Genomic DNA, 14,387 nt, shown 5'->3' on the forward strand with positions numbered 1-14,387 from the left:
CCCTTTTCCAGATTACCCTTGTAAATCCAACTGTTGGCCTCAGCTTTCCCTTCTATCTTCAAGAACTCTCCTTCAATATGATTCTTGGGTCTCAAGGTGATCTGAACTGTGCTGATCAATGGGTTCAAAATGGTAAAGCACAATTAGGTTTCCTTATAAATTAAAACATCTAGAAAGTGATTCAGAAAATAAAAACAGAAAATATTTATTATAAAATAAAGAAAATAAACATTTAACCTTATACCAGTTCCATACACAAGGTATATTTCAAGCCAAGTAACATTTCTCCCTGAACTCTCCCCATATTCCCATGTCCCCCAAACCTACTTTAGACCTTCTTCATTCCTCTCTTCTTAATAACTCTGTTTTTAAATCTTCCCCATCTCTCTCTTTGGCAGAGAATATTGGGCTCTTGTCTGAATGGGCCCCAAAGTCCCAAACCCAAAACAGCCCAAACCCTGGTTGTGGTGTGAACAGTTTGGATGACGTCCAGCATATTCTGCATCAGATTCAAGATATAACACCCTTAGCATGAATTTTAAAATCTTATCTCTTACTCTGGATCTTCTGGGAGGATCTGGAGCCATCCATTCCAGCACTGGGGTGGCTGTCTGCATGCATATCCCACTGAGTCACCCTGTGCATCTGCTGCTGTTGCCAATCATTTGTTAGAATGAGGCACCCAACCATATGGTTGTCACTGAGTGTCTCGTTCTGACCATAGAATTGAGCAACACACTGTGGCAGTGGATGTGCCATGTACCTCAGTGGGATGTGCATGCAAAAAGCCACCCTGACTTGGGAAGGGAGGGCCAGATAACAGGGAGAGTTCAAGGTATCTCCAAGGCCAGGACACTCCAGGCAGCTCTTAGAACATCCTGGCTAATGCAAACAAGGCCTAGGTTATGAAGATGTCCATACAAGGCAGAAGCATTGGTAAATCATCCCCCAAACGTTAAGGAAGTGCACAAGTTTGAAAGCCTGGTGTGCTTTCTCATCGGCAGGAAATCATTGGTTCTCTCTACCATCACTGATGTGCTTTCACACACACGTGCTTCCTCAATGTTTGAGGGACGATTTACCAGTGCTTCTGCTTAGTATGAACATCTTCTATATCTCCACTCCCACACAAACCCATTTCATAGCACTCCATGAACTGTGATTAACTGGCCTTCTCCCATAACATCAACAAACAAGTCTGTGGGTCAAGGGAGTGGGGAGGACACAGAAAGAAGGACCTCTCCTAAAGATCTAAAAGTAAACTTAGGCAGGCTTATATAGGAAATAGGTTCTTTCAGACAGCCTGGAATTTTGGATTTGAATGTCTACTGACCTAAGCTGACCCAAACGAATCTAAGAGACGTAACTGCAAAGGTGTTCATAATCTGTTCATGGGTAATAGCAACTTCAATAAACCAGGAGCATCCAGAACTTTAACTCTGGTTTTACTAACATCAAGTAAAGGAACACAGACATTTGAACACTTGTTTTTGTTTTGTTTTTAATTTTATTCTTATTCTCTTCCCCACCCTCTATTTTCTTTTTTCTAATCTTTTTATGAAGCTCCTTTGTTGGCTTAACAGATGTACTTCTTGTACTCTCTTAAACTCTTCTTTTGTGTAACCTTTTGCTTGACGGAAGAAAAGAAATGAAGGGAAACTGTGGTTCACTTGAGATACACTCAGTAGGCATTCACAATTAACAAATCAATGCATCACTTGCTTTAAATAGACTGACTACAGTCATTCATAACAATAACAAAAGTTAGATGAATGATTAACATTCACTGAGGTTTGAAGTGCTTCAGATTTATTGAGCATTTGAATGAGAATATTTTTCTCTCAAACATGCACATCTGTTGCTCAATTGTGATCCACATTAAAATACAAAAAGAGAACTGGCACAGTCCATTCATTCCATAAACTGCTAATTGTTTGGATTTTTTAAAAGTGTAACTTAGTTATTTTGTACTCTAATTTTGTAACTATTTCATTGTCAGTACACATTATTCACTCCTTCTGCAAGTAAAGACTATAAGCATGCATCCTCTTCATTCTTAATTTCAAGCAGTAGAAAACACACTAGCATTTTCTCAGACATTCCTCAGTATTGTGTAAGGCCTGTTCCAAAGAAAGTATATATTGGATTTCAGTCTCAAACAGTAATACAAGAAGATGTAAACAAATTAAAGTGTTTACCAGCCACAGCAGGCTGAAAAACAGGACAGGAATTTGTAAAGCTTAAAATCTGGATACCATATCCTATAAAATGTAGAAACGGTTAGTGAAATGCCAGCACATCAAATTAAATTTTATTTATTTATTTATTTAAAATATATTTTATTTCTGTTCTAACTTGGATCAGGATAATCTCTGGCCTTGAGATTCCAGGGCAAAACCTTGAGACCTAGTGACAAATCCTTGTGATGTCATGAGGGTGGCAGGTCCTGGCAATCTTACAAGGGACCACTTCTGGTGATTTCATTCAGTTTGATAATTTAAGAAGCAAGCACAGCAGGACAAAATATGCCATTCAGCTAAAATACACCAAGTCTAAGAAATGAGTCAACACACAAACACTTTTCAAAGCAATGCTCTTTCCTAGAGATTCCCTCCCCCCAACTGAAAGCTGGCAGCTTATGTTCCAGTGTATAAATGTATAAAGTTAAAAATCTTAAACAGAGTGTTAACAGTGCAGCAGTTTATATCTCATAAAATTTTACTCCATCTATCTTTGCAAAAGTCTGCCTGCTGAAGTTTTCTGAAAGACTCAAAAGCCTTTTAAAAACCATATTTTAGTAGTACTTTCCAATTCTGAGCCTCAGTAATATGGCATGATTCCAAACGAGGAAACTAAGGGCCTGAACAGACTGGCAATAAATGCTAGCCTCAGGGCAGAGTGGAGGTGTGGTGTGCACATGACACGTGCCCCGATGCTGCGCTGATGCGTCATGCCATGTGCTCAACTGCATGGTGGGTTGCATTATGACGCTCCTTTGGCACTGCATCCAGATGACACAGTGCCAAAAGGAGCACCAGAAGGTGCCGCTGCGGTGGCAAAGGTGCCTTTTCTGTGATGCAAAAAGAGGCCGCTTTTTGTAGCTACTTTTTGCACTATGGAAATGCCAGATCAGGGCTGCAGCATGTAGTTGGTGCAGCCCTGATCTGGCACTGAAAGGGGCAGCTACAGGCTGCCCCTGAGAGGTGGTCTGTTCCACCCCTAAGTTCCAAGTATGTATTCAGGAAAGGGAATGTTAGTGATGGAAATACTATTTAAAAATATTTTAAAACTGGCTTTAAAAAAATATTTCTCAAGCTTCAAGATAATCTGTGAAGAAGAATCTAGACTGATAAGAATCTCTGCAGATCATGACTAGGGATGTAATTGTTCACTGAGTTTCTTCTCAAAGGTAAGAGTATGTAATTTCAGCAATTTTCTTCCACTGAGACAAATTCTTCAAAAGACATGCAATTTTCAAAGGCTATTTGCAATTTGGGAAATATTCTTCACAAAATTTGCATGTGGTTATTTTACACAGAAATAGATATAGATATAGATCAAAATAGAAAATCTTATGGAATGACATGAAGAAGAGAACAGAAAACTGCCTTATCCAAGGATAGGTTATTTGTCCATCTAGGACAGAATTTTCTTCACTATGACAATAGTTCTCTAGAGGTTCATGTAGAGGTCTTTGTCAGCACTCGCTTCCTTTAAAAAACATGCACACACTGAGACAGAAAGACTTGGTGCTTCCTGAATGCAAAGCATGTACTCTGCCACTGAGCAATGGTCTCACCTTTCTTTAGAGAAGTAATTTGACCTACAAAGGAGATGGGGAGTGGTGGTCTGTTCCAGTTACAAAATCTATATGCTAGGCTACAAATAGAAGTAAAAGGATAAACACAATGGATTCAAGCCAGATCTCCAAATGGCAACAAATCTTATATCTTTTCTTTGAAATAATTTATGATGTTCTATTGTGCATTTTTTTTGATGTGGAGGCCTTTGCAAATAGAGGTTGATTTTTAACCAAACCACACATTTGAAATGTGCTGTATTTTCTTCCAACAAAATAAACCATCTAGAAAAGTGTACAGCATGCAGTTTAAAGCACAATCTAAGTTGAAGCACCCACCCAATCTATAATTCAATCTCAGTTTATCAGCCTTTGCAAAAGGCTCTCTATCAATGGAATGTCACTTTCAAACCTCACTATCTGAAGTATTAAATGAACACTGAAAGACCCTTGTCCAGTATGACCTGTGCTGCCAAGTGTACCATTCTGCACTTTCAAACCAAAACCATATATGTTCCAAGTCTTAAACAGAATCTAGATATTTTAACAGTGGTGTCTGTGCACTGTTCTTAATTACAATGAGAAGCACCAAATGCATGAATGTGTTTATGTGTGTTTTGATGTCAGATGTATGAATATCCCACAGTACACCTTGTGTTTATGTGAGGTAGAACCTGCCACAAGGGCATACTATGCATTATTGTTTTCCCCTCTAACTGAAGATGAACCATTTTTCCTTCTAGTAGGGCATATGAACCTTTAAATCATTACTGAAAACCTTAGGGAGAAAAAGCTGGTAATTACACTTGTCAGTATTTTCCCTAGGTGATCATTTTTAACAGATCAGGATTAACTGACAATAAGGAACACCTTTTTACTGATGCTGGGCCTGTGGAATTGGAGTGGAGTACCAGACAGACAGTTATAAAAAACAAGATAGGGAAGATAAACTGGATGGTAAGCGAAAGCCTTCCTTAGAATCAATTAATGAAATGTCAGGTGCTCTCTCTCTCCATAAAGTCCCAGTGGCGCTAACCTTTTAACTCTGAGCTAAAGTTCAGAATTTTTATTTATACAACCCAAATAATTGGAGTGGGTGGCATATATATATAATTGTGTACACTCTTTGTACTGATTTAACCATGTACATGAGTTTTGCAAAATGATATTTTAAAACCTTTATAAACCCAACTTTCAGGCACTTAGCACTTGCAGTTTATATGATGTACACACACACACACAAAGACTGGGAGAAATGACTGAATAAATCCACTCAGTCACCCTTTCTGAGCTGCTTGTTTTGTTCCAGACTGAAATGTGAAAAACCTAGCGGGAAAACTTGAAAAGTCTAAGGGAAGACTATGGGCTTATTTTGAGGGTAGAGAACTTTCCTCCATCTTTATATATGGAAATTTGGAGAGCCTTTGGGTGAACAAAGCCCTTCTGTGAAACATCTTCTTGTTTTGGAATGGATGAAATGCTTTTAAGAGAACAGCTGGAATCCTGTTAGTTGGTCTCAACAAGGGTTGTCCCATTGGATCAAGTGCTGAATAGTGAATCAGCAAGTAAATCCCACTGATTAAATGTTTCTACTATAATCAGAATGAACAATTCAAAATTTAGGCCACTGCCTTCCTTGTCAACACTGCTAATTCCTAAAACTATGATTGTATGAGACCATTCTGTCCAAATTATACCTTTCTTTTCGCTTACCAGATACATGTGTTTTCTGTTTTCAACTTTGTTTACCCTGGTTTTACAGGTAGCAAAAACTAGCATGTGCTTAGGCTCATAGGTTGCAGGAGATGAATTGTTGTCCCCTTTTCTCCCACTAGGGAGAAAATATTTCTTATATATTTCTTATATAAATCTGTGTCTAGAATGCTACTTTACTAGAAAGAAGTCCATTTGATCTTACTTCTGAGTAAACACATATAGGATTGCACTATTTAGCATTTACTTTTTGGGGCTGCAATCATATGTGGACCTAGCAATAAGCCACATGGGCATAAAATGCATCAGCTTTCATCCTGCTTGTCAGTTACAATGTCATAAGTTACACTTAGGGCATCCTGTTTCATATTTTCATTTGCAATCAAAGTGCTATTACAATGACCACAAATGATCCTGAACACTGACCTTAAAAGACAGTCAGCTGTCTGGAGTGTCTAGGTCTGCTGCTAAGCAGTGTGCCACAGAATTATGTGACCAGCCTCATCGTTCCAGCAAGTGATTCTTCAAGAAACAGAAATGGGGACCCCTGTAAGGATTTAACACAGTTGTTCATCACAGCCTCATTTGTGGGTGGGAGGAGTCTAGTCACATCACCTTGTAATGCTCCACTCAGCAGTAGCACAGACCACCATATTTCTAGATAGCCATTTTTTTTAAGGTGGGTTTCAGGTGTTGGATGTAGAGTTAAGGGTACCTACAACATCATGGCTACATGTATGATGCAGGATCTTGGCCATTGTTTATTTTTAAATGGGAAGATAGCTTCACTCTGTATATTTCTGAAGATATGAGCTATGGATTTTGTATTGTAAAAGCAAGAAAATAAGTTAACCCCCTGAATCTTCTTACTGAAATACAATATGTTGTTTATTGTCCAGAACCTCCTTTATGCAATGAAGTCTACTCCCACTACCTACCTTCCTACTGCTGAGGTGTTCCTTCCAACTATTTAGTGAACATGGGAGCTGCTATAACTAGGCAGATGAAGCATGCAGGAAAATCATCTACCCAGATCCCTGAATGATCCTTTAAGTGTCTGGGAGGCTGATATTTCTAGTATGCATTAGGCTTCAGAAACACAACCAGACACTGCTGACCATGCTGCCCTTCCCTGGCCACCAAATACCCATGGGAAATCCACCAGCAACAGAAAGATAGGTTGTATATAGGTGGAGGGGAAGCTGGCAGAGGCACACTCAGTGGAGTATAAAGCTGATTCAGGATCTCGGCAATTTAAGAAAATGTTGTATTATGAGGGATGAGTGAAAATTTTATTGAGTTCTCATTTTGACTCATGCTTTCCACTTTTGCACAGAGATGCACACAGAGAGGCCAAAACAATGGAGTTTATCACATGGAGGTCCTTCTGTGTGTTAAACGTCATGCAAGCACCCCCCAAACGTCACACAAGCACCATAGATGAGACCCACCATGGCGCTACAGAAGTGGAATCGTGGTTCCTGCTCTGTTCCCGTCATGCACTCGTAACCGGAGGAGCCCCCTGGAGCACTTTTCTTATTAACGATTTATCCCCTTAATAAGAAAAGTGCTCCAGGAGGCTCCCTCAGTTATGAGTGCATGATGGGAACAGAGCGGGAGCCACGATTCCACTTCTGTAGCACCATGGGGGAATCACACCCATGGTGCTTGTGTGACATTTGGGGGGGGGGGGCGCTTCCATGACATTTAGCACATGGAAGGGCCTCCAAGTGATAAACTCCATGGACTGGAATCCAATTATAATAACAATGGCACCAACAAATCTTCACTGTCTTGAAATATCATATCTAGATTCACAAATATGGGGGGAAATAGATCAGGAGGATCATTGTTAGCATGTAGTTTTAAAAAAGAATATTTGTAAATTTGAAAAGAAGCAGATAAGAATAATCTATTGTGCAGAAATTGAAGAAGCTGCTTAGAAACTGACATAATAGAAACAAGGGTCCATCTCTACTGTATATATTTCAGCTACTCATTTTTTGTTGGGAAGGGCTCAGAAAAAAAAAATCGATTCCATCTTCAAAGAAGGAAAAGCCAGAGAAAATAGCAATTGTGGTCTTACATCTCAAGGAAAAGGTGCAGCTAATTTTACCTGTGCAAATGTACTCCTGTCCAGTGCTGAAACCTGGGCAGAACCACACCCAAGCTGCAAACCTGAGATTTCAGGGAAGTGTAACCCCATCCAGTACAGACTGCATCCCTTTTGCTTAATCTGCCTTCCATCTGACCAGGAGCACTTCTGTCTTGTTTGGACTCAGCTTCAATTTGTTTGCCCTCATCCAGTGGTTCAGCACTGAAACAACTTCCTTTGAGTTCAGTGGAGAGGAAAGATAGAGTTGGGCATCACCAGCATACTGGGGGCACTTAATTCCAAAACTCCAGACAGCCTCTCCCAACAGTTTCAGGTAGATGTTAAATACATGGATAGAGGAAAAAATGATCCCTGAGGAACCCCACAGGTCAACAGCTAGGTGGTAGGACAGGAATCCCCCACCACCACCTTTTGTGTTATCCCCTCCAAGGACTGAACAATGAAAAACAGTGCCCCCAAGTCTCATCCCAGACAGGTTTCCATTCTCAGTCGTACTGAAAGCCATGGAAAGATCTAGCAGAAACATCAAAGGCACACTTTTCTTATCCAAGAGCCCTGTTTAGGTTATCCACCACGGTGACCAATGCTGTCTCATTCCCATAACCAGGCCTCACCTCTCCAAGGATCCTGGCCACATTTCCAGGTTGCACAAACTAAAATGTATCCAATAACATGGTACAAGCAGGAGCCAAGATTACATCCAATGAACTTCTGTTAACCACAGCATCCAAGTTGGAGAGGATCTGAGCTATATATTTTATCTATATATTTAATCTATATATTTTCACTGCAACATGTTGTGCAAATCCTTCATATCTAGCTTTCGGGTGGTCTACCTGCTCTTCTTGTGGGCAGAACATAAAAGTACTCCCTGAGTATTCAAAACAACTCCACCAATGAATATTCTCTAGAGCTAAAGAAGATCTCAAAACATATGTAAAACATTAATCCAATCAAGTTTTTTCCCCCCTATCTTAGTAGGTCTGGGTGCCAATTTAGATGGGTGAAACTAGAAGTGTTAGAATTCACAGTCATAGTCCACAGTGAACATCAAAAGGTTCCACCACCACTGTTCACCCAGATCTAGATGGTACCAGATTGTGGACGGTTGTTAAAATAGGTTTGGAACTGAAGGGGACTACAAGGAAGTGAAATTCCACCTCGACAACCTCTCACTAGGATCTGGAGTGTTGTTAGTGGCAGTAACAGTAGTCATAAAGTTTGGCCCTGAGTTTGACAAATGTGAAAGTGACATGTTTCTCCATTTTAATATATTTATCTCACTTCCAAGGCAATTTGTTACTTTGATATATTGCCTGCAAATATCTCATTTCAAGATAATCTGCAGTATACATAAGAGAAAGACTCCTGGGCTGAAGAGATTGTAAATTATTTACCATTATCAATTTGTGCTTCTTCCTGCAGTTGCTTTTTGTTTTTGTTTTTCTAATCACTGCTGACTATCATCAAGGCAAATGCTTTCTAAATTCTGCAGATGAGATCAGCCTTCATTTCGTGAAAAGTAAAAGTAATGAGGAATGCAGCTGATTTCTAAAGATGTGTCATTCTGGTTTTCAGGGAATTTAAAGTCACAACAAATTTCACTCATTCAATTCAAGATGGATTTGAGTATGGAATCAAGTGTTCAAGGCAAGCAATGTCTCTTGAAGAACATAATGGGCAAGGGGAAAATTCCCAAGATCCCAAATGGAGCTGACCTGTGTTTGACTGTGATGCCCTCCCCTTTTTTTCAGTCAGCAAGTAGAGAAAATATGTGAACGAAGGCTGAGGTTCATTTCTTTCAGTACTTTGGTGAGATCAACTGGATAACATCCTCCTCCATTAAAAAAAAATCCTGTTACCCCCTGTAACTTAGAACCAACAAAGCCAAATAGAGGCCACTAGCCAATATAGCAGATTAGGTAGCATCTCTAATAGGAAGAAATAAATTATCTGGTTTTTATGGCGTACCTGGCACGGAATAAAATGGGAGATGTTAAGCATGTGGCAGGTCATATATACATTCAACTGCATTATAGTAAGATATGACAAAATCTATGCTACCATGTCATATTTCCAGCTGGAATGCATTTATGTTAAACCTGCAATTTCTTGTATCTACTGTAGGCTCCTACCGTTGAAATTATCTCCACAACCTCTGATAGATGAAGAAAGAAAACATGTCAAATGGGGTTGCAAGATTTCAGGGCCTGGCTTTGACTCTCAGTTTTTGTGGATCATCTCTAGATGGGAAACAAGGATGATAATTCCTCAGTTTTAGGGGCTCAGCTCCAGGGAGGTGTACAAATCTTCAGCTCACTTCCTAGAGTAGCAGCTTTCTGCAATGTGTACGGTTTAATTGATTTGTTGTTGCAACTTGCAAAGACTCTTGAGGGGAATCTATGTTTTTATTTAGGTAGTGTCCTCCTTCCCTGCAATTATTGTGATGCCAGAGCTCACCCTGGACTCTGCTCTTCATCCATAAATGTCAAACAGACAAATACACTTGCTCTGTGTAGATGTATTTGATTGGCAAGCTATGAGCAACTATGATTAGTCCTTAATGAAGAACACTTAAGGACTTCACCAGAGTCCATCTTCAGATCTCAAGTTTTGGCCTGGAAATGTCAGGGTCTGGGATAATTCTGAACCCTAAAGGCTCATACACCATCCTTTGGTGTTCCAAATAGCCTTCACAGACAGCCCCAACTGCCATCTTGTTCACCCCTTTCTTTTGCTTTTCAGTCAGCCAGCTATAGGAGCAAAACAGCCATGAGAAAAATGAGGTGTTTCCCCCTTCCTGTCATTCCTTCTTCTACATTTTATTACTCCGAACAGCAACATGTTAGGACAAAAATCTGGGGGGACTGGAAAGGTTGTATTTTTTTTCTCCCAGGGTTCCTGCACCTGCACTCTAAATTCTTCTCCTCATCCATCTTTAATTTGGCTGTTACCATATGCATGCAAATGAAATTTAAACTAGATTAATTTTACGACACGCTTAGTGCAAAATTGTAGAATAAATGACCTTGTTGTAGAAAAACTACAAGGCTGATCTCTCTTTCTTTCTCTCTGTCTAATCTTCAGTCCTGGAAGTAACGGATCATGGTATAGCCTACATAATCTTGGCTATCTGTATAAGATTGCATCCCTAGAAGACAACTGAGGACTTTTATAGTTCAACAAGCATTCATTGTCTCATACGCTACTTTTAAAATAAATTTTGAGGGACTGCTTTCTTCAAATTAACATTGCTTTTCTCAAATTAACATGTTTTGGTATTGCTATTTTAGCTGTGTTTTAATTAGTTCCAGCCCTCTGGGTAAAAGCCTTGCTCTGAATGTTTTAAAGGTTGTTTGCAACTACCCACATGTTACTTTCAGGACCATAATTCTAATACATCAGTAGTCTCTAAGCACAATGTAGTCTAGAAATAGCACATTTAGATTCTTAGCAAAATTCTTCACTTCATTTTAAAGTAAATGCGTTACACCACTGCCCACTTACCTGTCTTCTGTGCTTGCATGTCAGCACCAGTCTTTTTTTAAACATGAATTGATTTTCCAGTCTGAAAACAAAACTTGAGACCTAGGAAACATCACATGACCTGAGTCTTGGCTTCAATTATTTGTATTATTTGAAGTCGATGGGTAATTTTGCCATGGAATGTTGTGGGAGCTGCTAGAGACACATTATCTGTGTGGGCTGGTTGGAAGGCATCCACAGAGTCTCTTTAGGAAAAGTCATTTCATGCTGGGTTTTCAAATAAGGAGTAGCTGGCAAAGTTGTCAGAGAATGTGGGCGAGATAAGAAAATGTGCAAATATTGCTTTTGATAGCCTTGGAATTAGTTGCAATTAAAATTGAGAGCTACACAGGCTGCATTTCATTTTATCGGGGCAAGAAACATTCATGCCAAATGACAGCTGCAGAGAAAGGGGTTGTAGGCCTCTGGGGGACAGCCACCAAAGTGAATCAGGGATGTTACAGGAAATTTACAATGCAATGGTGGAAAATTCTGGGTTTATAAGCACAGAGATTGATAAGAAAGAGCAAATGGGTAGCTGCCTTCCAATTAAGAACCAGGCACTGTGATCTCATTCACAGTGCTTCTGTTTTATTCCTGGCCAATAAAGCAGGGTGAGTTTGAGGTCATGGAGATTCAGATATCATTTTGAGTCACCAAAAGGAAAGCTGCAAAGTGGTGATAGTTGCAGCCAGGATACCTTTGCATATACAAGTACTCTAGCTCAGAGCTTTGAAAAGTGACTTGCTTAGATTACAGCTCCCAGGAGCCTACAGTCAGTAAAGCCAGGGGAAGATTCTGGGACTTGCAGTGCAAATAGGTAACATTTCCAGGTTCTGTCCATTCCACTTCATTCCAACCTCAACATTCCACTTCATCAGGTCATAAAAAGGAAGAAGGAAGGGGGAGAAAAAGCTGCTTGACATACACCAGGGCATGTATGCCAAGCACCTATCACTTTTTGTTGTTGCTAATTGCCATCAAGTCAACTTTTACTTATGGCAACCCTATGTCTGAGAGACCTCCATATCCCCCTTGTTATAATATATTTCTATTCATATTGAAAATGTTCAGATGTGTCAATGGTTAACTAAAGTTTAAAATGGTTCCTGTTGAAAGCCAGGAAGTCTAGGCCTGGAAGAACAAGTGTTCAAGGACAAATGACGTAGAAAAAATATAAGCAAAATATGTTGTTGTTATACTCTTGTGTTGCATGGTGACTTCATGGGAAAGAGGTGTGTCCACTTGGTGTGAAACTTGATCTTTTGAGAGAACAAAGACTGATGTCATATTCAAGTTTTTCTTCTAGCATGGACACTGAAAGAGAATAGATGTATAGTAGCCTGCTGTGAATGTGTAAATAGCAACAAAGTCAATAAACCCTCATTTGAGTGAAAATCTGTGTTGAAGTTATTTTGTTCCTGAATTACAGAGAAGACTGTATCTGTTCCAGTTGGTACCCGTTCAGAACCACCGGGCAAGAGACATCACCCATAACAAAGAGTTTTTCTAACACCCCTTTCATCTCAGACAAGGTTTGCAAAATCTTCAACTATTTTAATGTCTTCATTGTCTACTGTAATATTATGTAAGTCTTCCGTTTTCAATAATGCCCTGCCACTAGCTAGTCTTTACCCAGCTTACCACAGAAATCCTATCCCTCACCTTCAGGAACGATGCAGGATTTGGCTGTTGGCTCCTTGATCAAATAGAAGTATTTGACCCAGATAACTACAGAAGTATAAAAACAAGGAGTTGTTGTTGTTGCTCCTACATTTTCCTGTTACTATGTAGGCAAATGAGGCAATGAGAGGGTAGTTTTTACAGTAGGTTTTTATGGGAGTGTTCTATTTTTTTTAAAAAAAATTATTCACATAATTTTAAACATAAAACAACATACATGGACAGATATACCCCTCCCCCCAAAAAAAACCCTAATCACACCCTCATTCCACTGCATCTTAAGTACAATCCCTCTAAAACTAACCTAACAAAAGAAAAGAACACACACACACACACACACAGAGAAATACATGTGGCTTCCAACTTACCAGTCTACAGTTTTCTCTTATACTTACTCCCTCCAACACATACTAATAGTTACATACTACTATTAATAATAACTATTCTTATATCTTCCTCCTACTTAATAATATTCTCAAGGCCCCAAACAGATGGGCTCAAAAGAATGGTGCAAGGCTGCACCAGTGCCATTCATGTACCTGGTCCCAATCCAGGTCATCGCTGCAGTCCTGAACTGGGCTGCTGGAAAAAGTGTATTCTAGCAGCTTCTTGGCCCAGTTCTTTTTTATTGGCATGATTACAGTGCAGCTTCAGGCTATGTTTGGGGCACATAGATACTCCTGTGAGCTTCCAATATCTGGGAAGCTATTTGTGCCAGTTTAAATGTGCCAAACCAGCATTGACCACATTCAGTAAAATAACCGATGCAAATTGGGACTGCTGCACAATGGGATCAAGTCACATTGGGACCAAATGGGTCCAATTGTCTTGTAGTGCATCGGTCATGTTGTGTATCAGGACACCGATTAGAGAGTGCCAATTCATAGTGAGGCACTTGTCAGTGTCTTGTTATGCATCTTTACCATTCACTAACAGGATTTCTTAGCATCTCTAATATATAGTGAAATACATGACAAGTTATGTAACATACATTATGCTAGAGGATTACAGCTGAGGGCAGTAGGATGCTTCAAGGGAGTTTATTGCACGGGGCTTGTAGAACGGGACTAGAGCAGAATGAAAGGGAGCGGGAAGGGAACAGAACAGGGAAAGAATGCATATTACCTCACAGGAGAATGCCGCCAATGCCACTGGAAGTCCCCAATCCACTCCCCATCTGTCCCACAGCAGCCGATTTTCAAGACCAGTTCTTGAACATCAGCTACTGTGGGATGGATGGGGAACGGATTGAGGACTTCCGGCGGCATTGGCGGTGTTCTACCATGTGGTAATATGCATTATTTCCCCATTCTGTTCCCTTCCTGCCCCCTTTCATTCCTCTCCAGTCCCGTTCTACCAGCCCCATGTAATTAACTCCTATCTTAGAGAAGGCAGCCTTGCCTCCATGTAGATATGTTGGGTAGGATGTAAAAGAAGTACCAAATTTAGTGAGTTCCTACATATCACATATAAGATTCATTGCCCACACACTTATGCAAACTGACACTTTAAATGGCAGACTAATTAAAAATACTTAAGAATATCATAGTT

General features: G+C 39.9%; 1 pseudogene; it reads right to left on the reverse strand.

Moving 5' to 3' along the window:
• Positions 1–14,104, reverse strand: part of LOC149321337 (ATP synthase F(0) complex subunit f, mitochondrial pseudogene) — a 29,109-nt pseudogene extending 15,005 nt beyond the window's left edge.
• Positions 14,105–14,387: the final 283 nt, after the last annotated feature.

The sequence above is a fragment of the Sceloporus occidentalis genome, unplaced genomic scaffold (genome assembly GCF_023333645.1).
Source record: "Sceloporus occidentalis isolate IW3139 unplaced genomic scaffold, rSceOcc1.0.p SCAF_1, whole genome shotgun sequence".
In the NCBI taxonomy this organism is placed as follows: Eukaryota; Metazoa; Chordata; class Lepidosauria; order Squamata; family Phrynosomatidae; genus Sceloporus; species Sceloporus occidentalis.